The sequence below is a fragment of the Gavialis gangeticus genome, unplaced genomic scaffold, assembly GCF_001723915.1.
Source record: "Gavialis gangeticus isolate Ggan-Ray unplaced genomic scaffold, GavGan_comp1, whole genome shotgun sequence".
NCBI lineage: Eukaryota > Metazoa > Chordata > Crocodylia > Gavialidae > Gavialis > Gavialis gangeticus.
Window position 1 is genome coordinate 152,899,968 of NW_017729025.1, and position 27,522 is coordinate 152,927,489.

Consider the following 27,522-nt stretch of genomic DNA (forward strand, 5'->3'; position numbering starts at 1 on the left):
GTCTGGGGTGCTTCCCAGTCAGGGTGGTTTATGGGACCCAGGGCCATGGCAGGGAGTAGTACAGAGCCATGGGTGGCGTGTCCATGGAGGAAGGGGGGGGGCAGCTCCCCAACTGCTGCATGTACCCTCAAAAGGAGGCACTGCAGGGGGCATGTGCCCTCACAGATTTGTGCACAGGATTGATGCCGACTGCTTGTTGTGGACTCAGAGCTTTCTGCTCTGCTGTCTTTCCCTCGGGAGCCCTGCACCAGCTGTGCGCCCCCTGCCCACACCTATCATCAGTGGGAGGGGCGAGTTGTGCCCCCCACTGCCAGGTGGTCAGGGGGCACATGGCTAGCACAGGGCTCCTAGGGCAAAGACAGCAAGATGGAGATTCATGAGCCCACATTAGACAGCCCGCATCTGCTCCCACTCAGCTCTGCTCCACTTAAAAGCATCCCTGGGCTTAAAAAATGGTGGTAGCAGCACTTGAACTAAAGCTCATTCAACGAGCTTTACTTCAAGTACCCCCCACTTCCAATTTTAAGCACCAGAATGCTGATACACGTGACGCCAGAGGCTGCTGGAGTCCACCAGGAAAAAAAAAAGTTTGTTTAGGTCACTAGTTTAAAATGCCTTGCATTATTACTAAATATTGGCTAATCACACATCGGTATTGGCTGATATGGTTGGTTAATAATCGGCTATTGGTATCAGCCAAGAAATCTTTATCAGTGCACCCCTACTAAAAGCCTTTCCTCTCCACACCCTCAGGCTGGTACGCTATGCTATACTTAGGGCTACTACTGAAATCACCCCCTAACCCAGGTGGACCCAGCAGGGCTACCTGACCCCTGCACTGGCTGCCATTCAAGGTATTGGCTGCAGTCACCATATCTGTCAGTTGGCACATGGGACACTTAATCAATGTCCTGACTGTGGCTCTGCATCCCTCGACTGTCCCTGCAGACTGGCTCTCTACTGAAGGCGGGTGAGGAATGGCAGTCACCCCCTCAGATATGTAACTGCATTTTATTTTCAGAGAGAACCAAAGTGGCTTGTCTCCACACCCAAATTGAGCCAGCGCTTTAAGAAACCAGTACATCAAACCCACGGAAATGCAGGGGTGGGAATGTGCTCTATCCTAGAGCTGATCCATCCAAGCCTGTGCTTCTGCCCCGTTTCACAGGAAGACGTTTTCCTTCAGATTAGGATCCGACAGCACCACACAGAATCATTTCACTTGGGAAAGGAATAGCTCCAAGATGACAATATCTATCAAAGCAACTAACTGGGAGGCTCCTGGCTTTCATACAACTCTGCTGATGCTCTGAATAAGATTAATTACTACGCTGTTGAGCAAAAGCACAGGGGAGTGGATGATGGTGGTGCCATATGTTCTGAACAGGTTTATAATGTGGCAGAGAGGTTCCCTGTGAATTTAATGCTCAGAGAAAGGAACAGCCCCTGCATCTTTGTTCTTGCATACAAGCACAGCAGTGGGACAAACTCCTATGCACTGCCCTACCCACATGCCCCAGCCCAGACCTGCAAGGGTAATGCCTAGGGAATGGAAACTAATACCAATAGCGCTGATCTGCTCTGTGGACAAGGCACAGGGCAAGTGCCCTTTCCCCACACTGTGCTTTGGGAGTAAAAGATTCCTGACAGATAGAGCAAGAAGTTCCCAACCAGTGCAGGTAATGTAAGGCTACACACAGGAATATCAATGCTAAAACAATCAGGGAAAGTGAAGCAGACCATTCCCCTCCCATTCCAAGAGTCACTTGGCTATCTCAGGACTTGACATTACTGGGAGAGATCAGCCCAAGTAGGAGAGCGGGGAAAACACAGGGTAGCACATAACGTGCTGAAAGGGAATTAGAAGAGGGTATTCTCTCTCCTTGCCTCTGACATGACCATTCCATTCCATAAGACCTTGGAAAAGTTATGCTTAATTATTCCATTTCCTCTTCCACTCTTTGTCTTATCAGTTTAGACTATAACCCCCTTGGGACAAGTTAGGTCTCTCAGCATGCATTTGTCCAGGCCTACAAACAATGGAGCTCCATTCTTGGTGGGAGCCTCCCAATGCTATTCCAATACTAGTGATGAGAAACAAGCAAAAGCCTCCCATTCTCTATTCATAGGATACTGCCACGGGCCAGATCTTCAGCTGGTATAAAGCATTATTTCCACTGGCTAATTCACGCCCCTACATTTTGAACAATGCATCCATTCCTCATAAGGTCAGTAGGATCAGATATATACTTAACCCAGTATAGCTGGATGATGGTGCTTTCACTTCCCCCACCCCCAGGCTTTTAATGACATTCACTGAAGAACAGGAAAAATTACACCATTAGGAAAAGCCACCCAGCAACAGCATTTCAATAGGTCCACCCTGGTGCAGAACTCCATTTGGTATAAAGCAGCTTGGCTCCATATTGATTTACACCTCTTAACTGAGACCTGGGAGATGCCAGACTCGGCAGAATCTCACTGTGAGGAAGGGATGGGGGATGGAACAGACATCCTAACATCCAACTGACTCTTGGGGAAAGGTGATTTCTGGCACATCCTCTGCACCAAAACCCTCTGCCACTGTGTGAGGCCTAAAATAAATTTTCCTCTGTTCTTACACAGAAGCCCCTGTAGAAGGCCACCTAGGAGCTTTCTACACATCCCTGCAGGAGGAAGCTTTGCTTCTTGGAGGAGGGGAGCTATAACAGCGCACAGAAGGGCTTCTGCTCTGTTTCCAGAGAGCTGGCAGGGAACAGCTGCAGGTTTATGAAGCCCAATGATTCATGGGCTACCGCCTTTGCATGAATTACAGAGCAATCACTGCTGTCTCCTGTTTGATCTATCCCTCCTAGCCAGGAACAGCGTTTATGGGACAGGCTGCCCCTGTGTGCTTAATGACTAACAGAGAAAACTATTCAGGGAAGTACGTGCTTCTCTCTAAATCCATGTAGCAAATATTTTCCCCTTACATCAGACAGGGTGGGTTTACCCCCTGCAAGAGGCCACTCAGACTGCCCTGTCGGAAGCAACACAGGTCTTCAGATGGGAAAGAATGACAAAGGAATGATGCATTTTAATGAATATCAAGCTCATGCAGGATGTAAAGAGATGATCCTGAGTGGTGCTAGGCACCCATATCTTCCTTGTATATCTTTGGGGTGTAGGCAGCATACTTCTTCAAATGGGAGCACTATAGATGACTCTAGATGTTCAGGCCCATACACTCCAAGGGATTCAGGCACCTCACTCCCACTGCTTGGCACATGAATACCTTGAAAAATGAGCCTTAGGGGGTGCTCCTCCAATCTTCCTTGAAGGAAAAAGGAGTCCTTCCACTGACTGTTGCTCTTTGAATCAGAACTGTTTTTTAAACCTTTCCTGAAATTGGAGAAGATGATTTAAGAACAGCAGCACTAAACACACACAATTATATTTGATTTCAAGCACCAAGGGGGGAAAACAGAACTATAACAACTGCCTATTAAAAGAAATGTTTACAGCAGGTTCCCCTATCGCACAGAGAATTATGAATGAACTAGCAAATGGCCGGAAAATAGCTAGCTATGCTGTGTGGGTGCATTTACAGGGACATAAATATATTAACTAGAGATGAGCTTCCTAATAGAAAACGTTTTGCTTCATTGATTGAAAAAATGGCTGGTGGTGGAGGCCCCTCTGGCTAAAAGCACTGCTACACTACAGATTACTTAGTCCAACAGTTTTCCCAATGAACAGCAATAAAAATCCATTCTACCACTAAAGGGGAAGAGGGGGTGATGGCGCTTATTCACACAACAAAGGCAGGTCTTGAGATAAGGAATTATTGCATTACAATAGCTGTACTAGTGGCTCTCTACCTTTTAGACTTCAAGTCACTCCTTGTTAGACTCAAGGCACCCCTCCGAAAATGCCAGCTCTTAGCCTTCACTTGTTTCTTGACTACTGAAAAATAGAGCAATTCTTCTGTCACAGAGAACTCAGCAAGACCACAACGAGTCAGAGCATTTTGGATATTATGGATCCTTGTTTGAAATCTCTGGATTTATCTTGTGAATCATGTGCAAGGGGCCTGCACACCTAACAATACTAATATTGAGCAGCACTATTAAAAAGATCTTGTGACACCTCTGGGTGCCACAGTGCCCTGGTTAAGAGGCAGTTCTTCTCGGTGATGTACCTGCACATAGTCAGAGGCAGCCCTTGCCATAAAGAGCTTGCAGACTTAAGTAGACATGGTTGAAAAAAGCAGCAGCAGCATCTTTGTTTCACAGACAGGAACTGAGGGACAGCAGGTTAATTGACCATTCAAGGTCCCAGTGCTGCATGCTGCTCGTGTTAAGACGGTTTGAGGGCTGAATCACAAAACAGGGATTGAAGAGACCCTTCTCCAATTACCTGCCACTGATTTCCTTGAAAATCTAGAGCAAGTCACTTGATCTACTCAGTTTCCTATGTGTACAACGTATGCACCTCCCTACCTCCCTCAAGGTCTTGTACATATTAGGATAGATCTATACTAGATACTTTTTCCAGCACATAGTAAAGTCAGTATCAGGTTTTTTTGTGACATTTCTTTACTGGCCAAAGCCTTAGCAAAGGCACAATTAGACCAGGATAAAGGTGCCTCTGCAGTAACAGCTTATTTTGCTCAAACTGTTGTAAGTCATATCAGCAAAAACACTTTTTGGCCTGGTATAAGTTGCATCCACATTAGGAAGGGTTGCTGGTAGACCTATCTAGGTTAGATGTGTCCCCATTACATTACAAACTAGGAAGGTAGGAACAGACATATTTGGAGTGTTTCAAATCCCAGAGTCCTTCAAAATCCTTACTCCCACCAAGCACTTCAAACTGGCTGCAAAGCAATGCAGTGGCTGTGCCGTCTAGCCAAGGGGCTGGAAAGTGGGAATCACTTCACGTCTCTTGGTCTTCAGAGGTACCCAAGGACACAGGCAAGGAGGGGATTGGGGAGCAGAGCATTGTGGAACACTGGAGGACTGCTGGAATGTACAGATGTTTCAGGAAATACTTTAAAATGAAACGCTTCAAAGATGTTCCCCCTTTCTTGAGGCTGCCCTCAGCAACAATCAAGATGACCACTGAAGAAATGTCTAAGATATATAGGGAAAGAAAGCCCTGTGTTTAGGTCCTCCTATAGTTATGTGACTATCTCAACCAACAGAGAGCCCCAGCGAGAAGAGCATCTTTGGATCCTGGCTTAATTCAGCTTCACAACCAGGGGAGAATACATGTTTAAGTTGTATCATTGTTGGACAGTCCCTGGAGCAACCTGTGGGATTAAAACAATCATTCAGGGCCAGATAACATGGCAATGAGTGGGAGAGCAGGAGCTGAGCTCTGCTGAGAACAGCCCTCACTGCACATAAGTGCGGGGTAATCCCTTACCCTGGGTGGCGGCACCTACAGTTTAGTTCTCAAGCCCTTGTTGAGAGATCTTACCTTACCCAGTTGGATTTTGTCTGCCAATCCAAATACAAGCACAAGCATGCATACCCAGGCTACAAAAACATATGCACATGCATTCAGAGGGCTTGTACATGCTCATCAAGTCATACTCTTTGCCAGACACACTTGCCTCTACTTGCCCAGTCAGACTGAATTAAACAGCAGAGAAAGCCAGTCCTAGAGATACTTGTGCAGAACCTGCCCTGAAGCTACATGGAATGGATAACGACATTTTCTGAGGAACAGCACCACAGTAATTAAATAGCTCCCAGGCCATAAAAGGCAACATCAGGCAAAGCTTAAACTTAGCAAATAGCAGTGATAAGGAGATTCATGTCCAGAGTCAGTGATGATTCTCCATCTTCTCCCCAGCTCATAAAAGTTAGAAAATAAATTCTGGAGATCTTAAGAGCCCGTAGATCCTCCCCATCAGCCAAATGTTTGGCAGAGACACTAAATTGCAGGCACGTGGCAGACTTCACATCCTGTGCTTGCCACATACAAACTAAACAATTTGAGGATTAGACATTCTTGGGGTTTAAATTTACCAGTAACTTGTTGCTTAGCCTTTGACAAATCACTTATGTCTCCAGGAATTTAGACCAATGAGGGGCAATGGCAGGTGCTTGGTACTGCTGAAAACCCAACTATAACCTCTTCACATCTGCTCCCTATTTGTAAAATGGAAATATCACTAGCAGGCCTGGATCTGGGATATGTTTAGAAAAATGCATCATGCCACTTATCACCTCAGCACAGGGAGTCTTAAAACTCTGCAAAAAAGCTTTAAACCACAGAAGCATTTGAACAGCTACAAAGATAGTTTATGACTATATAGCATTTGATATAGTGCAAGCCCAGTGCTATTATCTGAAGTTGGTGACCAAGGAAAAAATTAAATATGCCAGGCACTAACTTAACACTAATTAAATGTGGACCCCAAAATGAGACCTTTCAGATCTCCATGGGGATTTGTCTCTTCCTCACCTTGCTCTCATCCTTCACTGAATATGGAAAAGGAGACAACTGAAACAGGGCAAAGAGAGTCAAGCACTCTGTCCAGAAATTACTTCTGCCCCTCTGTGAAAAACCCAGTGCTACACATCTCCATTAAACCTTCCCTCTTTAACTAAGCACCTAGTTTCAAACCATACCCTGCTGTATATAGTGTGTGTGAGGACAGAAGAGTGGGGGGGGAGGAGGAGGGGAGCCTCACCCAGCAGCAGTGGGAGATATGATGGCACAACTTCCTTCTAATGCTGGCTCCTGCAGAAAGGGATAACAAGTGATCAAGTTTATATTTGCAGGCCAGCAGCATCCTGTAAACCCCGTTCTGGTAGGAACAATAGCACGCCACAGCTTCACAGTGCAGTTCAGCGGCCATAAAAGAGCCCAGTGAAGTGGAAGTGGTTTGCTGAGAAAGCCCATGAAAAATGCCCCCTTATCAGTGTGGGACCCCAGCTAGCATAATGGCTCCAAGAAGAAGGCAGGGTACATAAGCATCTTTAAAGACTAACTACAAGGAAAGAGTGAGAGAGAGAGAGAGAGAGAAAGCGTGCACACGAGTGAACATACAAGCTTTCATGGACCCAAGTTTGTTTCATCAGATGCTGTGAAAGGACATGCAGAAAGCTCCAAGTCACCATGGCTTCCAGTCCCAGGGATGCAGTACAAGCCTGTATTGGACCAAGGGTGCAAGGAAATAGACCAGATGGGATGGGAAAGGGTCGTGGCTGGAGGTCACCACAATGCAACTATTCTCTGCTTTCCAGAGCTCAGAAGGAGACCTGGGAAATGGAGGAACATCTACAGCAGTTTAGAGGATGCTCTGACATGAGGGGCTGGCCTACGATCCCCGTTGCTCCAGAACATGCAGTGTACAAAGGTGGCTTAAAGTCATCTTTTCCCAGGTCTCCAACTCAGTTTCAAATGGAGAAGCAAGGTAACCAGGAATCAGGGCCTACGTGCCCATGCCATGCTCTGGTCCATCCCCAACCAGCAGTGAGCTTCTTAGCAGAGTAACAGGGGCACCGCTGATTCAGGCCAGGATCCAGCCCAACTTCCTCTGCTTAAATTTGCATACCATACATCACCATGATATCTTCCCAGAATGGCATCCTCCTGAGCTGCAAAATCCCTCACTTACATCAGACTAAGCTGCCCAACCTGGAAAGGTCTCATGAGCTAGGATTTGCTTGCTATAGGCTACCCTCCCTAGGTGAGGGCCCTCCATCCCACAGAGTGAGCTTGTAGTCCCTCCTTGGGAATGGATAACACACTACAGGACAGATTCCATTCTCTGTTGCATACTACATGGTTTGGGGTATCATTTCTCTATGACCCAATTTCATTTCTGTAACATTTCTCCATGTTGAATCGTACAGTGTTTTCTATAAGGACTGCATCACAAGGAGGAGGAAACCATGAAGCGTTCAAGAATTTTGCCTGGTCTCTTAGGATATAAGTTCCAAACCAGAGGCTGGCAGTCCCACACTCCCAGAACCAAAAAATGGCATACACCACCCTCCTCTTTGTTACGGCATCATCACCTGAAGAGCCTTGCAGACAGCACTAAATACTGGAATGTGAAACCTCCATGGGCTCCACCTTTGCACTGGATGAGGGCCAGCTACAATTCACTGAAAACGAAAGCAGGCACAGCCTGGAGACTTTCAGCAACTTGGCACCAGGATCCAGATTCTGGTAAAGTTTGGGCACTCCTCACTGTGAATTACATATGAGAAAAGGCAGAAATTGACTTACTCCTATGGCTGCTGTGGCAGTGCCTCAGAGCCCAGACGTGAGACCCACCCCCATGAGCAGGAGGCAAGGCTACAGGCAGCCCTCCCCTCATAATCAGTCTCCCTCTCTCCACAGCAATACCAGTATAGCATCTCCACAGCAGCATGCTGCTCTTTCCTTCAGGCCCAGTCTTGTTCTCTTGGGAACCGGAATTCATTGTAAGCAGTTTCCACTGATCCCTAATAAAAAATACTGGTCTATCGCCTGCTGCTGAAGGGAGTGATGGACACAGTGGCGAGTTGAGCTGGCCAGTCCCCAGGACCTTCACCTCCTCACCCTTTCCCTGACTTTCAAGTCTCACTTTCAGCTGCAGAAGAGCAGGAGACAAGTCAGGCCAATTCTCAAAACATAAGGTGGGAAAGAAACACTGAGGATTCCTGCCTGCAGGAGAGGTTTCCTCCCTCCTGAAATCTCTGCTTCTGCTGTGGGAGCACAGGCAGTGGATGAAGACGTGGCCAGGAGCACTGCTTTCTCCACCAAGAGGAACGTGTGGCCCAGTGGACTGAGCACAGGACTAGGAGAACCTGATTTCTATGCCCTGACCTGGACTTGCCGTGCAGCCTAGAGAACATTGCTTAACATATATAGCTTCCTTTCCCCATCTGGGAGAATGCTTCCTAACCTGCCTTGCTGGGATTACTGTGTGCAAAGCATGCGGGGAAAAATAGGAGTCAACATTATGACAAAACCAAATCTCATGTTTCTTACCCAGTTTTTATTCGGGTAGAATCCGAGCAGTTGCCTGAACAAGGCCCTTGGTATCCAGTCAACAGATTCTCATGCAACTCTAACATTTCTTATGCATGTTGGCATTTCTTACCCTTTCCCCCACATCACAAAGAAATGAATACCTTGGAATGAGCAGAGATCTTGTTAACATCCTGGAAGCACAGCAACTACTGAACAGTTTCCCAAGAGGAGCAAGTGGAATCCCCAACATTTGAGAGGCTTGCTGTTAGTCTGGATAAAGCACTAGAAAATAAACTCCCTTGGTGAACAATCCTGCACTGTCAGGGAGACAGGAACCTATCCATCACTCATGTCTGTGCTTCTAAGAAAACCGTCTTAAGAGTACACTGAGCAAAAATCACAAGGCAGCCAGACTGTATCCCCTAGCCTAGACAGATGCTCTCCAGAGCTGCAAAGTGATGCTGCGTGACTGACAGCTCTGCTGCCCTCCTCCCTGATGTAAATCTGCCAACCACAAAGAGCAGCCCTGGCAGAGCTAACTCAGCTAGATTCAGGGTAATTATGTACAGACACTCCCCCTCCCTCCGGGTCTTGCTGCCTGCACTTCTGGGAAAGCTTACTGACTCTTAAGGAGAGCACCAGGCAGCGCAAAAACTTGTGAGATAAATGTTACCCGAGCCTCCCCGCTGCCCTCATTATGTGCTGGGCCTGAAACCTCTGTAAGATGTCCCCATGTCCCACCTTCGAAGAAAGTTCTGCATTGTGCCATCTCCCAGGCTCCTTCCCCATAGACAGGGGATCATCAGCCCAAGATGCAAAACGCTGATCATTGTTTTTCATTTCAACTAGTTAGAATGTGTTCAATAGTTTAACTACCAGTGCCACCAGGGCTGGGAAAACGCCTGGGTGTGATCAAGCCCTGAAACCAGTCAAGGCAGTTACTATAGAAATTCTTTGTTTTCATCTCATGTGGGACAAATGTGAAGTAGCGTTTGAGCCAAATCTCTCCCCCACTTTCCCCTCACTCTTTAAAAAGCAGCATGGTTTAATGGACAGTACACTAGACATGGACTCTGCACACCTGGATTCCTGTCTCTGGCTCTAAAGTGTTGCATGATATCAAACAAGTCAGTTCACTGCTCTGTTTCTTTCTCCCTGCTTTTTGGCTCATCTATTTGGACTGTCTGCTTTTCGGGCAGAGACTACCTTCCTGTATTTGTACAGAGCCTGGCACAATGATGAAAGATGCCCTCGTCCCTGATCTCAACTGATACACCTCACCTTGACTCTTTGCATCAAACCTGCACACAGCAGTTCTGGGAAAGCTGAAAGCAAGTGAGGAAGCCTATTCCAACAAATGATAAAAATCCCTTTTTGCAACATGTGCTGAATCCTGACAGGAATTCCTGCCAGTTCCTCTGGAAAGCAATGGGACCTTCAAACCAGGCTGCCCCAAGGCCAAGGATGGATGACAGGGCTGCAGTTAGAACAGGGAGGCAATGAAGAGAGGAACACTCAATGCTTAATTAATGGAAACTCTTCTGTGTGGAACAACATCCTCTTGTATGAAAGAAAGCTCCTTTCATCCAGAGGGATCTCAAAGCACTCTACATTATTTATACACAGGAACCACTTCCCTAGCCACTGGGCCGAGGGTAGAAACAATACATGCCTTTCATACGAAGTGCTAGAATTCAATGCCCAGCACATGTTTGAAAGAGGGCGTAGCAAGCCGGGGGTGTCATGGCTAGGATCAGCAGTTGCTTTAGGTCAGGCTTAACTAACAGATGAGACAAACCCTTTGGAGGGATGCTTTCTGTCTCTAAGGCTAGGGACAGAAGTTACACATAAGCTGGTTTAAGTGATCAGAAACTGGTTTAAACCTGTAACAGAACAGAAACTCAGTGCACATAAACCAGTTTCAAAATGGCTGAAATTGGTTTAAGAGAAACCTGGTTGAATGTAGTGTTGTTTTTAACTGATTTGGGTAAAACTGGTGTATGAAACTTCTGTCCCAGCCCCCTTCCTGCTGCAAGTTAAATCACAATCCCCCAGCATCCCAGCATGCTCTCCAGCCCTGGGCTGGGCTGTTTGTTCTGTCCGGAGCAGTGAGGGCAGGCTGATGGGGGTGGGGGGGGACTGCCCCCCCACCCCCAGGCAAACCCTAGCTGGGGTCTGGGACCAGGGAGGGGGGAGGTTAAAAACACCTTCTCCTGCTCAAACTTATTGCTGGCTGCAACTGTGGACTACAAATCCTGGAGGCACCTGGAAGCAGGAAGAAGAGGTGGTGAGCAACCCTGCAGAGTCCTGCTTCTGTAAGTCTGGACTGCAAATCCCAGAGACCTTGGGGGCAGCAGGAAGAAGAAGTGAACACACAGCCAGAAAGCCATGCTCTAGCACCCCCCCAGTGGGCTGAGCCACTGCAGGCAGGTGGCTCCATTTCATGAATCAAAGGTAAATGTCTGTTCACTTCTGTTTCAATTTAATCTGTGTAGTTTAGACTAACCTGCAAAGATTGAACTGATTCAGCCTCAGGCTTTTGACTGTCCGCACTTAGCCTAAAGCTCCCTGCTGTTGTTACTGCCAATACTATTCCAGCAATGGTAGCAACAGTGCTTGCACTAGCTTAGATAGGGCATCTGTCATGGCTGGCTTTTAAAGTGTGGCACCCAATCCACAGGTAGTTTGCAGATGAGAACTGAGCAGTCCTGTTCCCAGTCCCCAGGACTGTTATGATCAAATTGCTACCAGTATATGGCAAACATAAGAATTAAGTATGGTCTTGGCTTAGACACAGCTGAGCTGGCATTTTATGCAGCTTAGTTAATTTAGCTAGAGGAAGTGGCCAACCATTATTATAACTGGGTTTAAAACATGTGAACCTGGCTGCATTGTCACAGAGTTTTTGTTAAAATACCTCCCCATTACACCCTCAGTGGTGCTGCTACATCAGTGCTAGGAACCGTGGCAGCAATCACACAGGTTGCAGTGGCCAGCAACCTTTTCTAGCAGTGGGATGAAACAATCTGCTCAGGTCCAGGCTGGTACTAGGAACTGGCTGCTGTCACAGGCAAAGCTCCCCATGGCTGGAGTATTATGAAAGCTCCCCCCACCCCGGTCTGTGGGCCAGCTCCAATGGCTCTGTGGGCTGAATCCGGCCTGACGGCATTAGGTTGCCAACCCCAGGCTTACAGGAATGACTTGTAGACTCCCAGACCAAGTGTTGGCATGCTCTGAACTAATGATTTCCTAACTTCTCAGAATAAGAGCATGGGCAGAAGCTGGATGTCTTACCGAGGCCCCTTCCCCCCCACCCTCGTCTCTATGTCCTGGTTCCCATCTTTCTTGAGGACTTGTTTTCAAGCCCTCTGAGCACTTCTGACTGTCAGGCAGGTTTGGAGAGCTCCCTCTTTCCCCACAGCTGAGATCATTTACTCCTGAGCAGATCAAATAGTAAGCATGTTCAAGGGCAAATTAAATGATAGTTCATTTCCTGCAGCAAGTCCAGTCAGTAGGAGCCCACAGTCCCTCTCTGCCCTGTTGTTACAACAGCAACACTGAACGCTGCCCAGCAAAACTCCACATGAAGCCATCTCCAAAACAATCCTCCTCAGAGCCAAAATGATTTTAGCCTCTGGTTAAAAAATAAAGAGTCCAACCCCTCCCCCAACGCGCTCTCGCTTTTGAAGCAAACTCTAAAGACTCCACCAAAACCATTTACTCAGCTGTTTGCAGAGCAGCTGGCAAACATCAGAGGGAAGGATCAGCATGTGAATAAGCTGCTGGGAGGCCCTGGCCATTTCAAGGGAATTACTGGCTGGCTGAGTGCCAAGGGAGTAAAAAAAAACAGGGGCGAGGAAACACCTGATCCCATAGCCCAATCAAGCAAGCTCTAAGTATCATTCCTCTCAGATGTCATGTTACCACTGCCACATTCATTTAGTGCTGACCCTGGAGGAGCCAGGCAGCAGAAACAGGCTGTGTTGCCCTGCTTTAAAAACAGAGGCATAGCTAATGTGACATGTCAAGAAAATGGGGCTTTATTGGTATCGGCAGCCTTGGGATTTCTGGTGTGGCAGCCACCTCAGTATCACTACCCTGATCTAGAATTAACAGACAGATCTGGCATGAGACAGAAGGACTCCTCTAGTAGATACCAGTCCAGATCCTACTAATCAGACCTGATTATGGCTGTAAAACCTTAGATCCAATCTCTGCATTTACCCAGCTTGAGATGACCCCAAAGCTGCATGAGCCAGCTTCCTCACAGGTCAAGTGTATAAGTTTCAAGGTCACACCTGGGCACATAGGAGACCTGAAGGCTAGAAGCTGTGATCAGATCATCTAGTCTGGCCTCCAGTTGTAATATAGACTGTAAGATTTAATTTAGAGTTACTCCTTGCACTGAGCTCAATTTTTTGAGTTTGATGAAAACAGATCTTCCAGAAGGGTTTCCCCATTTGATGCGAATATATCATGGGGTGGAAGATCCACCATTGGAGGCTGGTTCTAGTTGCTTCTAGGACTCTTTGAAGAATATCTTTAGCCAATGTCTTATATTTTTAAGTCCAATTACTTCCCCTGTTACTGCAGTGGCAATGTGCTATGGCAATGGGGGCCAAACTTTTTGGCAGATGTGCCAAAATGTAAGCTCCACACCCTCTGACTACCACTCTGATCCACTTCCCAATCTTTTGCTCTGCTTTCTGTTCCCTGTCCTGTGCTCCCTATCCAATCTGTTGCTCTGCTTTATGCTTCCGAGCCCTCTGCTGCTGTGTTCCCTGGCCCCTCCGTGATCTGCTATGCATCTCACACAGAGGCTGCCCATGCCACTTGTGGCATGCATGCTACTAGTGGCCACCCCTGACATGTGGCATCTTATAGGGCATTCTTGGTGTTTTAGGTATTGTGCCTGGTAGGTGTGTGAGAGGGCTTAAGTAGTGATTTGGGGGGGGTTCTTGGGTTAACAATTGCCTGCAAATGCAGCGGACTGGACTTGAAGGACTAGAAGAGGCCTCTTGGGCCAATGTTCCTAAAAAGTATCAGTGTTAAATGCAAGACTGCCAATGGGGCAACCATCCAAGGTCATACGACTTCACCATCTGCTCCCCACTCATTCCCCAAGGCTTTCAAGGGCTTGCAGAAACAATTGGTGATGTAGTCTATCCGCCTGGCCTTAAAGATCTCAGCATGAAGATGCTCCCTGGCAGGTCCATTCATAGCATCTGACAAAGTAAGCTGCTGCTTATGAAAGCTCATGCCTCTTTGAATTAGTTTATGAAGTGCCACTCTGCCCTGCTTTCTGCCTGCCTGACTTCAGCCTAACCTACCTCTCTCTGCTCAAGTCTATTGCTGGCTAGCAGCCATGCACTGACTCCCCTGAGCCACAGATAGAGCATACTCTCAGACCTTTTCTACATGTGGAGGAAGTATTCCCAGTTATACCAGTACAATTATACCAGTCAATTAAACTTTCACTGCAACTGCCTAGGCAGACTCTTTAATTCCAGGGATTCTTTTTAACTATTGATCCAAAGCAACATAAAAATAGGAACCTCCATATTGGAACAAGGTAATATCTACTGGTATAGGCTTAGAAGTATGCAGTGGCCCTGATATAGATACCTTTTCACTGGTACCACAAAAACAGTCCCTCCAAGCAAATGAATCCAGCCCAGTTTTGCTGGCCCAGATATGGGTAACTTTTCACTGATACTGCAAAACCAGTCTCCAAGCAAATGAAGCTAGCCCCGGTTTGCTGGCACAGTCCCCCTCTACATACATACCTGATAAGTACTTAATTTGCTTAACTGCAAAACAAACTGCAGGTCCCAATCTGTTACCTACTTGCATTACAGCACAAAGCAGTTACCTGCATATCAAGTGCACAGAGCATCTTTTGGCCCCATTGTCTACTCTGCAATGTAGCTACTCCTCTGAAAGGCACAATAATTGGAATCAGACCTGGTTAAGAGGAAGCTGCTATCAAAGTGCCCCTCTCAGAGGCTTGAAAATAACTGAACCTGGTCTGTTTCAGGCAAAGCACTGACAGGGATTGAGAGGATTTATTCCAGTGGTTCTCAACCTTTTTAAACTCAAGACATCCCTTGGAAAATGCCAGCTCTTAGTTTTTATTCATTGTTTGACTGTGGAAAAATAATAGCACGTTTCTTCTGTTGCAAAGAACTCAGAAAGACCACAACGGGTCAGAGTGCTGGTAACACTATGGATCCCTATTTGAAATCTCTGGGCTAATCTTGTGCGTCATGTTTGCATACCTCATAGTGCTAACATTGCATGGTGCCTTATAACACTCTTGAAAGGATCTCAAGGCACCCCAAGGTGCTGTGGCACTTGGTTATTCTGTATTAAAAGAGCACTGCTTGCACTACCTTTGGGGAAGTGCATACGCCAGATGACTGCATGGTCCCAAGAACATGCAGTTGTGTGGCACAGACTATATAACAGCTGTCCTTATGGCAGCATCAGTCAGGAACCATGACTCTTCAACCGTGGCCTGGCACAGATGTGCTAGCAGAAGCACCTCCAGGGTAGAACTGACCTAATGGCCTACGCTCATAGGCAATTCTACCAGCATAGCTGTACTGGGAAAAATTAACATCTGAGCATATACCACTGGAACTCTCCCATGCAGAGGGTTATACAACCCAGGGCCTGCATTTCAGCACAGGCACAGGGAGCACAGTGGGGTTCCTACAACAGGTCAGCTCCATAGCTCACCCTCATGGCTTGTCCTTGGCAGGACGTTCTGAAAAACAGAACTAGTGTCCAAGTTTCAGAAAGTGGTTTTGTGATTCCTCCTTCCAAAATACAGTAAAAGGGCTGGTCTACAAGGGAGGGCTTGCAGGAGGGGGAGGGAATGCATAGGATTTGCCCTGGTTTCTGCCACTGGAGTAGCTGTATCCTCACAGACCCTTGGAGTTCATAAGATCCGCTCTGGGATAGCATCACTGGGTGGCAAATCCTCAGTGTACACAAGGCCACAGGTGGGTGAGCACATTAACAGCTGTGGTCTCTGTTGGAGGAGCAGAGCTGACTCAGCATTACTTTGCATTCCTAGGACCAGAAGGAGGTGGGAGTGGAGCCCTGCAGCCCTAGTGGAGGGGGGAACGCAGGCTCTTCCCCACCTTATATTTAACTGACCACGAAGGCGGCAGGGGGAAGTACCCTGACCAAGTAGGTGGCTTTAAAATGGTTTTGTGTAGTGGAGGGTGTACCCTTGTCTGTTTGCAGACAGGACTCTGTACGAGAGCCTTGTAGTTAGCTTCCCACTGGCCAACTTCTAGCAGGAGGATCTCCACTACATGCCAACTTCATGGAAATGGGAGACTCCTCCCTAGCTTGCTCCTGTGGCCATAAGGCTGAGGGCAAGCAAAACTTAGGGGCATCCGAACCCAAACCTCCAGGCTTGGGCCTGCACATAGGATACCTGCCTGCCAAAGGATCTGGAAATATCTGAAGCCCCAGGCTGAAAAGTCTGGGCTGGAGGATACTTGCCAGTAGTAGGGCCACATAAGGTTTTTGAATGATTCAAAGGATTCAGAACGGATCTGGCTAACTTGATCTGGGACACAAAAAATTTTCCTTAAAAATAAAAAAAATACAAAAAATATTTCAATATCCCTCTAACTTCCTCCTCTCCTGCTCCAGAACCTAATCTATCACCACCACAGCAGAATCCAAAGCCAAACAAACAAGTCCCTGTGCTTCCACAGAGTTTATTTTTCATTCATAAATAAACCCACAGCCCCAGAGAGAACCAGCGGGGGGAGAATCTAAAGGCTGGATGTTTTGTTTCATTTTGTTCCCCCAAAAGGCAAAGAGTGAGTGAGATGGATCAGATTCCTGCCAGGACAGCAGTTCCAGCTCCAAAACCTGCTGCTCCAAAACGTGCACTTGCATCATAATACCACTATAGCAAGTGGGGGGATGGACATTAAATGCTTCACTTATGGATTCCGCGGAGGCTAAGAAGAGCTACAGACATTCACAGCCCATGACTCACTCTCGTGGCTCCTGGCACCTAATGTATACTGCTCCCTGGGCCGCTGGGCGGCATGTCAGAAATGCTGGCAGGACTGGTTTCTACAGCCTGGCTCCAAACAGCATGTGTATTCTGCCAAACACTTTCTCCCACTGTTGCTGCATTTCCTTCACTAGAGACAAGAGTACCTTTTGAAAACACAACTCTGCATGCACTACCTAGAAGGGGAAAGGGGTGGGGGTGTCACTAATTAGCCATGCTTAAAAATATGACCCACACCACATATAAAGCTGAAACCAAAAGCCATGCGAACGTTCCTGCCTCTGGCTACTTATATCCCACCTTTCAAAGGATATAGCATGGGTGAAAGCTGGCAGACTAACATCTTTAGATTCTAGTTTTTTTTACAGCAGTGCCTAGAGGTCCCATCAGAGACTACAGCACCAAGGTGCCAGGCACTACATATACCAGAAAAAGAGACCATCTCTGCCCCAAGGAGCTGCCAATCTAACTAGACAAGACAAAGTCAGAGTGAAAGAAAGAAAGCATTGTTATCCTTAATTTCCAAACGGAAATGAGGCACAGAGGTTGTATGACTCTACCAAGGTGACCGAGGAAATGAGGCACAGAGGTTGTATGACTCTACCAAACCTCCCTGGACCCACAGCAAGAGGTACAAGATAAGTAGCGTCATATTTCTCACACTTCTCCACTGGCTTGTCTCAACAATAAGCAATAGGTACCAGCTCAAAATCTGGGAAGTGAGTCTAGTTCCTTTGCTTATTCAGTCCTTGGCCTCTGGCTTGGAAACTGGACTGGGTTTGAATGAATGGCCTACAGAATAAAAGCACCAGATCCCATTATTAACCCAGCACCCCTTCAGAAGGTATATATGTTGCACATTTAAAGGGGTTTTGTGTAACAAGATAATGGATAAATGGCAGATCCCAGCCATGTCAGCTGCTGAATCTTCATTTTTTTTGCAAATATCTAGTTGGTCTAATACAAGATACCACCGCTGCCATGAGTTTTGATTCCCATTGCTAGCAACGGATCCCAAAAGCTTCCAAAAGCCCTGCTATGATGTTACTTGGTGCCACATGGAGTTACTTAACTGCTTTACATACAGCAACAATAATGCTCTAGGAATTGAGGAGCCAAGAGGTCCAGGAAATTGTTCCGATGGCATCTTGGAGCATTCAAAGCCCTGGCACATACAAGAGTCTCTGCAGCATATGGATTCCTCTTCCTATTAACACCCCTCACAGGAGCTAATTATTTTCCAATGAGGCACCACCAAGCCTGTAAGTGACTAGTCTGAACTACCCTCATCATCAGTGAGACTGCTCCCCACATTACACAAAATGACACATGCATTCTCTGCAAAGCAGGCCAGGCTTCCCATACAAAGAAGGAATGCAGCACTGGGGTGTAGCAGGACCCTGTAACACAACCTGACTGATTCATATTCCCTAGGGCCAGTCACACTCAGATTTTAAATGCCTCACAGACTAGAAAGGTTTCTGGAATTCTTTTTTTTGTCCCAGCCCAGCCCACCCTACTCCTGCAAACACATACCTGCCAGAGGGACTGTAGACTGAAATTCAACAGCAGCACCCTCCCTGACTGTATGTACCTTTCACCCAGAAATGCTTATGGCTGTGGAAATGGGAGACTCCTCCCTAGCTTGCTCCTGCAGCCTTATGGATGAGGGCAAGTGAAACTTGGGGGCATCCGAAACCCCAAGACTCTGGACTTGGGCCTGCACGTAAGATGGCCGCCAAATGATTTGGGAACGTCTAAAGGCTCAGGTGGGGTGGAGGATGTTTGCCAGTAGCAGGGGCACTTATGGTTCTGGAACTGATTTGCCTGATTTGGATTGGAACATGAAAAATTCTCTTAAAAATGCTCAAGGCTATTGGACCAACTCTGTAGCTGGGAGAGATTTTAGACAAGTTTTTGGGCACAAGGTACCCATCCTCAGTTCTGAGGAATACCTTAGGCAGCTAAAATGTGGAAGAATAGAGGGAATGGAAAGTATGGACTTTGTTACTTGGCTTCAGCATGAAGAACAGATAAAAAAGCAGCTAATACCAGTCTCTGTTTGTTCCTATTTAGCATGGATACTGTTGCCAAGGTCAACCCATAGGTCTGACTAACACCTCCCACCTCAGCTTGCATCTATTGCATTTCTCATTTCCTCCTTAACAGATTGGAATAGTGTCCCAGTGATTAGTGCGCTCTTTGATCTTCTTGCTTCTCTCCCTGTACCATACCTTCCTCCCACCCCATATCACATCCCCCCAACAGGGACCCAGCTGGAGTGGAAAAGTGCCTCTCTCACAACTGCCACGTGCTTTTTGCATTCACAGCACCTTGTACCCTACAGCTTACTGCATAATAAATCACAGGCTGTGTTTAATGAGGTGGATTGTGTTGCCAAGCGTGTGGTGCAGAACACCTGGTTTTTAGGTGTAAGAGGTGCCAGTAGGCCCCAATTCCCACAGGGCTCCTGTCACCAACCTCCACTGTGCATGTTACCCTATAGACAAAAATGCCCTATCAGATCAGAACACTGCTCCATTTAGTCCTCTATCTTGTCTTTCACAGCTGCCAGCACCAGGTGCAAGACATCAGCTGATGTGCATCCTGCATTATCTAAAAATCACTGAAAAATGGGGCTGGAAAGGGCTGCAGGAGGTCATCTAGCCCAGCCTTCTGGTCAAGGCAGGATCATCCGTGCCTAAACCACTCCCCATACAAGCATCTATCTATGCCTCCAAAGAGCAGCACATTTATGTATCAGGGTATTCTCATCAAACAGCTAAAATGCAGCCACTTCTGGGGGAGGGCACAGATGCAGTGTTGCGTGACTTTTTACAACAGGCAAGGAAAAATCTTAGTCACTGAACTGACAAGAGGGGGATTTAGGGTGAAAATGAATGGTGCTTACCGATCTGGAACATGACTGGGGCACCAATATGTAGATCCTTACACCTGCATGAATCACTACAGGGCTTTTCACGATCACAGACCAGCTGCCTTTCCTTAGCTGTAATTTGTTGTGTAGCAGTCAGGACATGCGGTTATTATGACTGATCAAAATAGCTTCCTCTGCATGTCAGGCTGCTGAGATCATGAGCAGAACAGCCCAACAGGCTGGCTGGTCAGAGCAGGTTCCTGGCAGGGATGTAGACACCAGAAGGGCACAGGAAGAGGACACTGTCAATGATGTTCCTAATATAGTGCTGACACTTGTAAACAGGGCTGGATAGGATCACAGTTAGTGCCAGAGGGGATGCAGCAATAAGGGCCTTGCTGCAGTCCTGTTAAGGCATGGCTTTAGATCCCTAGCTCCTGTGGGTCTTTCCCCACCAACTGTGCTAATATGACCTACTGTAGCATATTTCTCCACAAAGGGGAAAGGACCCCGCCTGGGTGGGGGCTTTATAACTGGCCTGCAGATTTCCATCCCTAGAGAAGGCAGGGGAAGCCTGGACAAAATAGATGTTGCTGGGCTTCTTCTGGCTTTGTCACATCATTAAGTTGGGGCAGGGAAACATGATGAGCCATGAGAGAAAATTATAGCGAGTCCAACAGCTGACAGAGCTTTGGGGGCGAGTGGAGATCCACTCTCAGCCCACAGGACATCAAGATTTTCAAAAGCATCAGGACTGACCGGCTAGCTTAGTGGGAGCCTAGGGGGATGGCTGAGGTTAGACAGGAGGGAAGGGTATGACTTTTGGATGCAGCCAGCCATCTTACCTCAATTGCTTCCCTAACCTAACTTGCTACAGCAGGGGTGTCCAGCCTTTTTGAATGTGGGGCCAGATCACAAACTTTTTATCACCCAGTGGGCCAGCAAGCCACATTCAAAGACCTCACAGGAAGTGGTGTCACATCAGGAAGTGATGTCATGTGACCTTTGACACCAATGAAGTTGCAGGAAGTGACAATGAAATGGGTCTGGAAATGTGCCTAGGGAAGTTGTGGTTGGATTAGATTAGGGCTGCCCAGCTGACTACCTGCAGGCTACATGTGGCCCACAAAGGACCAGGATGTCGCCCACAGTCTACATGGGGTCTGCAAGCAGTTAATATATAGGGGCATGGGCCTCTCCCACTGCTGTGCAAAGGGGAAAGGCCTGTGGGGGGGGGGGAGGCGGGGTCCATGTCCTGCAAATGTAGCCTGCATGGCTGAGGATGGGGGTCTGCATGCTGCTGGAGCAGCCCGTGCAGTGAGGGGGTTCTAGGGGCCCACCTCCACAGCATGCAGCTTGTGCAACACATGCTGGTGTCATCTGGGCCCATAGCCTCACCAGTTCAGATCTGGATGTAGAGCGCCTGTGGGCTGGGCTCTTCCTGCCTCCCACCCAGCCCGGCTCCGGCAACCACGCGCTCCGTAGCCCCGAGGCGCCCCCAGCTCCACACGGGAACTTACTTTGTACCTCCGTCCACCACGCATGCAGGCAGGGCGTGGACCATGCTGCAGCTCCCCCAGCCATGCACCAGGGCAAGGGGCGGAGCCAGAGAAGAAGCTGCACCTGCTGTCTCCAGCTCGTCCAGTCAGGTGCAGCTGGGGCAGCCCTGTGCCACGCAGCCCTCACTGATGAGCCTGGCCCCGCAGGGGTAAGCAGCTCCCCTCCCCTCGCTGCTGGCTGGCTCACCTCACCTTGTCACCAGCTTTGCACTCCATGGCGGCAGCGACTCCGCAGCGGCTCCGTGCTCAGTGGCAGCACCACCACAGGCCAGGTAAAATGGCTTGGCATGGCAGCCCTCGGGCCGTATGTTGGACAAGCCTGTGCTAGAGTATGTGTTCCAGATACAAGAGCAACTGGAAGTAGCTGGGCAGAGAGATTTGAAGCAGACTTAGAGAGCAGAAGGCCACTGGCCCATAACACAGTTGCAGAGAGGGAAGAGATTGGGAGGAGTCCTTTTCAGGGCAATGGCTGCAGTCAGCATTGTGGGGGACATGTAAGCACAGTTCTTTTCCTGTTCGATTTCAACGACTGGCACAATTACCCTTCTGCTTCTGGGTGCCAACTATGGGAAGAGCCACATCACAAGTCCAATGGCCTCTACCACCTACTACAATGCATCCTGTATAAACTTATATACCAGTGGGCCTTGGGGCACTGTGTGGAGACATGACCACAGCTGGGTGACAAATGAGGAAGCGCCAATGAGTCACACACACACACACACACACACACCCCTGGCAGGTCGGCCTGTTATCCATTAATGAAATCATGCATGGGAGCTAGAAGTGTCAACAGCAAATCTGCTGGAGTTTCAAAGTAACACAAAACACCCACTCGCTGCACTAAGTAGAGGACATTTCAGGAAAACTACACCCAAAGCTTGTGGAAGCAATCGTTGACTTGTTTTAGGTGCCTCAATTTCAGGACACCCACAAGGGGACCGACTTTGAGGGCGAGAGCATGCATAGTTACTGAGTGTGTCACGTACACACAGAGCACACAGCTACCTCAGTCAAGCTGCAATTATTATTTATTATTAGCAGTGAATAATCCAACACGACTCTTGGAAGGCCCCCAAGGGGATCATATTAGCGCTACAACAGCCACCCACGACTAACACCCTCATGCTGCAAAGAAAGATGGCAGTCTCTCCACGCACATACCAAAGAATCCTTCACACCCTTCAGGGCAAACCAAAGGCAGCTCTGCCAAAAACTTCCCTTGCAGAGCCAAGGTTTTAGACTGCATGTGCCTTAGTTTCAAGAGGCAAAGCTGAGTATCAACATAGCATAAGCTGGGAGTATGGCAACTCAGCTCAGGCTCTGAAAGTAATTTCTAGTAGGTGAAAGTGGGTGCACATATACACACGACCGCTTGTGCCAGCAAAGGTCACCACCACTACTCTGATCAAAAGAACAGGGCTGGTTGCCAATCATGACTGACGCAAGACAGCTGTACTTTAAATCATGCTGCACTTTAAATCAATGGAACATCACCTTATTGGATGCCACATTGCAAGTGGTGCACGTAGCGTGGTTGCCATTCATGAACGTAACAGTGGTGCTGCCTGAGAACCACTGTGGAGGCCAGGACAAGATTTCTGTCACTCTAATCCTTCCTCTCGCACTGCAGCAGTTATAGGCGATCTATTCTATCTGCCTCACATTCCCCATCTATGAAGCTGAGACAATACCTCTCTCTCTCACTGCAGGGATTCTGGGAAGTTGAAATATTTGTGGATTGCTTAGATATCACAAGGGACAAATGCTGTGCATAAGATGCCCATATAGTGGTTTCTTTACCACTGGGAAGACAGGCTGGACCTATGCTAATTTTGTTTTGCCCCATCAGTGCACTGCAGGCTGTGCAGATGTGAAGGAGCCCATTAAAACAAGCATTTCTGAACTGAAACAGACTTGCCTTCTGAGGAAGTTCTTAACACCGAGGGAAAAGGGAGACCTTAGTGCCTACAGCAGGTGGCAAAGCAAGCAGGGGAGGGGAAGGATTGGGATCTAACTGAACTAAGCAGAGCAAGAGTGAGTGAATGCCTTCCACAAAAGGCTTGAGAACACAATGGAGAGCTCTGGATAAAAGCTATTGTAGATGACAAGTTATCTTAAACAAACTAAAAGAAATAGTACAACCCATTTACTTCTTGAGATCAGTCTTCAGCAAAGGCTCAGCTGACTGTGTACCAGGCCCTGAGGGTAGAAATTATCACCGCCACGCTGAGTCAAACAAACTCTTCTGGTCTTACCCCTTCTTGCCTTTCAAGCCTGTGGGGCACGGACCAATACACATGGCACTAAAACACATTGGTGTCTGGAGCAGACTACACTGTCAGTCAAGATGTAGCAAAGGATGCAAAGGCTTCATGTCAGGAAGCAAAGGACACTGGACTGGAACCAAAGGAAAGCATGGTGGTGTCAGAGAGTCCTTGTGGCTACCAAGCCTGCTTAGCTTTCCCAGTCACAGCAGAATCTTTCATCACAAACCAATGGGTTCAACAGGGTCCACTGATATAAAACTTCCCTCTTCTGCCAAAACCACTGGGTGAAATCAAATCTAAAACCTGTCCTTTACAAGACGGATTGTAAATTCTTACCCCTCAAAAAAATCTGTGAAGTTCTATTAATCTGACAAACCTAAGTAGATTTTAAGATCAGTCTTGGTCCACAAAAGTAGCACCCAATCTGTCCTGAATTACCCTTAATGGCCCGTGGCAACAGACATACCACTAGTGTTGCACTGCCACTCAGTAGTCCTACCTAGGATCATGGGCACGTGGCATGCGGTCCAGACCTTCTCTTCACCACAAACCAGACATCCCAACAGCAAGTTGTTATGCCCCCTTCATCATAAGCAGGTGTTTTGGGGGACTGAAGACGTCCAATCTCAATGTTGATGGGATAAGTAAAAACACCTTTTTGTTTTCCTATTATCAAGATGATGTCTTGTCACAGTGACGGCCTCTTAGAACTTAAATTCATACAAGTATCATAGATCTTAGAAGCCAGTTTCTGATAGTAGGGTGGCAGAAGGGTGCCTTATAGGATTTTTTGATAAAACGGCTGCCATCTCTAACAGCATCACCTCTGGAACACTGCTTTCATGAACTCGTTGTGTCCAAAAAGGGGTTCATGAAAACTGGTGAAATCCCAGAACCAAAAAAACTTGGAATAGGGTAAGGTAAAGAGTTTCATAAGATACCCTGAGCGTTCATCATCAAAAATATACAACCCTTAAGTGCTGAGCTCTATATTAAGCTGGATTTCTTATCAAGAGCTTCTGTGATCAAGACATTCTGAAGATAGATAATCCTCTTCATTAGATGCCATGGAACAAAGGCTGCTGGATAAAAACTATGCATGTCGAGCAACACTGCGACGCTACAGTAATCTTCAGCCAGGGCTGCTCTTACCCAGTTTCGAAGTGGGAAGCAGGGAGTAGTGCAAAGATAAAAAGAATAACAGAACATAACAGGGTGGATTTGCTAGTAAATTCATTCTCCGCTCAGCCCAGAGCTCTCTACAAAGATTTCACCAATTAGCCTGCCAACCAACTCTTTTTTCTATAGAAGGGAACCTTTAACAAACAACAGAAAGAGATACAAGTGCTAGTCAACAAAATCAAAGGAATACTCACAGTCCCTCTGTTGAGGCAGAGTTTAGACAAACCTTGAAATTCCAAGTGAAGTGGGAAGCCACCTCGACATGGGCAAAAATAGAGTGTAGGCCAGTTTTAGAAAGCCAACTCATGCTGATCTTGTGATTATGCTTCTGGAGCCCTCAGGAGATTGCAAGTATGTGAGACATTGAACTGGTTCCTTAATTGCTTTCTGCCTCCAATCATCACCTCTAAGAATGGCACAGCATAGGCCAGCATTTCTCAACCTGTGGGTCATGACCCAAGTGGGTTGCAAGAATATTTTGAAAGGGTCGCAAACAAACTTTAAAAGTGGATAAACAGACTTTAAAAATGCAGAAAAACATGGGAAACTGTGGCTTTTCCCTTGCAAGCTAGCACAGTTCCAGCCTGCAAGGGACTGATTGGGGCCCCCCTGCCCCCACGTTGGGGGGCTGGGGGCAAGGGGGCTGGAGTGAGGCGCACTGGGTCAGGACTGGCTATTGATGTTTACAAATGGATTCTGTTACAAAAAAGATTGAGGATCACTGACCTAGGCCATGTAAGAGCCTAGAGAAAAATCAGGCTTTTCTACTCCATTGATGTAAGACATACAACCACCCAGGTGACACTTGGCCAAAGGGCTTTGCAAAGCACTGCCTCTCCCTGCATCTCTTCTCCCCTTCACCACCCTCACACATGCCATTTTTCCTTCCACCTCTCTGCCTTGCTGGACTGTCTCCTTATCAATCATGAAGCTGAAGTTGGTTCCTTATCCTCAGTTATTCCTGGTCTCCATATCATACCCCACACCTTCTCCCTTCATCTGGTTCCTACAACACCCACCCCTCTGCCACTGACACCCTCTGCAAGACACCTTGCTCTTTCCCTTTAGGTCTCTTCTTTGACCTCCCCCTCCCTCCCACTAACAACTACCCTCTCAGGCTCCTGTGCCTCAAAGGCTCCTAATGATACAGGTATGGAGTGCAACGTGCTCCCAGCCCTTACTCCTATGAAGCCTTGGTCTGGGGCTAGAAAGAAAAAGTCCTGCTTCTCAACAAATAAAAGGTGATGCCATGTTCCCATAGATCCCCACTAGTATCAGAGAGGACCCCTCCCCCCCCAAGAAAAAAATTGATTCGACTGGAGGTGAGGTCCTTTGACTACAAGCTCTTCCAGGCAGGGGCCTTTTCTGATGAGCTGAGACAGATCCAAACACACTTTTTTAAAGTTCTGGTTTCTCAAGAACATCACAAATGCCGCCTGGCAATGATCCACGGCCTTCTCAAAGGCACCACCTCAGTGCTGCTCTGGGGCTTCAGGATATGACCTGTACTAAGCTGGGAAGTATTATTTCTGGAAAATATTTTTTTTTGTTGCAATTTCTCAGTTGGTCTAATAAAAGGTGTCATTTTGGAACCAAGACTTCTAGATGTTTGCATTTCTTCTAAGCAGGGAAGCAAACGTTTTGGGGGAGATCGATTTACAGGCAGGGGGGGCTTATGTCTCAACTTTTGCAATTCAAAGGCTTGAGACTAATGCAGCGTCAGCCCAAACCCAAGTGGTTTTGCATTTCTTTGCATCCCTTCCCAAAAACCAAAGGAAAAACCTGGGACCAAGCCAGCAATTTGGGGGGGGGCTGTTGGGGGAAGAATGGAAGAGTTTCAGCTCCCCTCCCCCTCACACGCACACATTCACTCCACATCTAAACAAGAGGCGAGGTGGGTGGCAGGGTCATGCCTACAGCACAGCAACCAGCTTCTCTCTACAGATGCCCCCATCCCTAACACGGGGCAACCCCCTGCTGTCTGGCCCCACCGACCTCAGGCCCATCCAACCTCCCCTACAAAGTCCAGGGCTGTGGGGGAAGAGGGGAGGGCTTCCTTTGTTGTTGCTGCTGCTGCGCCAGGTGGGCTTCCTCCCTCCCCCCACACACACACAAGAGGATCAGGGGGTTCCTGGCACTGCTCTTTACCTTTGCCAAGCGCTCCGGGTGCCAAGGAAGGGCTGGGGCAGGGCAGAGCAGTACCAAGCCTCTTACCCTCAGAGCTGCAGCGAAAGTGAAAACAGCCCTAGAGCCCTGCTCTGCAGCCGCCTCTCCAAACCCCTCCCCGTCCCCAGTTCCTTCGTGTTTAACTGTTTGAATCAACTCAGATCCAGAGACGCCTAGTGGGAGACGGTGACTATTACCCCCAGCCTCAGCCAGGCGCACACAGACCTAGGGGGCTGCTCAGAGCAGAGCAGTGGTTCTCGTCTTTCAAGCTTCAGCTCCCTCTGTGCAAAAATAAAGTTGATTTCCTACTTATGGGGACTTTTTACCATCTTGAACTTTGCCTGAGCCTGACAAAGGGCGTGTGAGTCCGAAAGCTTGCAGAAAAATACATGCAAACAAGGTTCTTTGGGTGAATCCGGTATCTTTTATTAGACCAACTTAAATAGTTGGGGGGGGGGG

The 27,522-nt window shown here is 47.7% G+C and overlaps 1 protein-coding gene across 1 annotated transcript in view; it reads right to left on the reverse strand.

The window, feature by feature from the left end:
- The window catches only part of CD151 (CD151 molecule (Raph blood group)), a 70,236-nt gene extending 43,076 nt beyond the window's left edge, over positions 1–27,160 (reverse strand). The window contains exons 1-2 of the mRNA XM_019519776.1: positions 27,046–27,160; positions 3,275–3,381 (exon numbers count right to left, since the gene is read on the reverse strand). The gene's annotated coding sequence lies outside the window, so the exon portion shown is untranslated. The remainder of the gene's footprint in view (positions 1–3,274; positions 3,382–27,045) is intronic.
- Between the last annotated feature and the right edge of the window lie 362 nt (positions 27,161–27,522).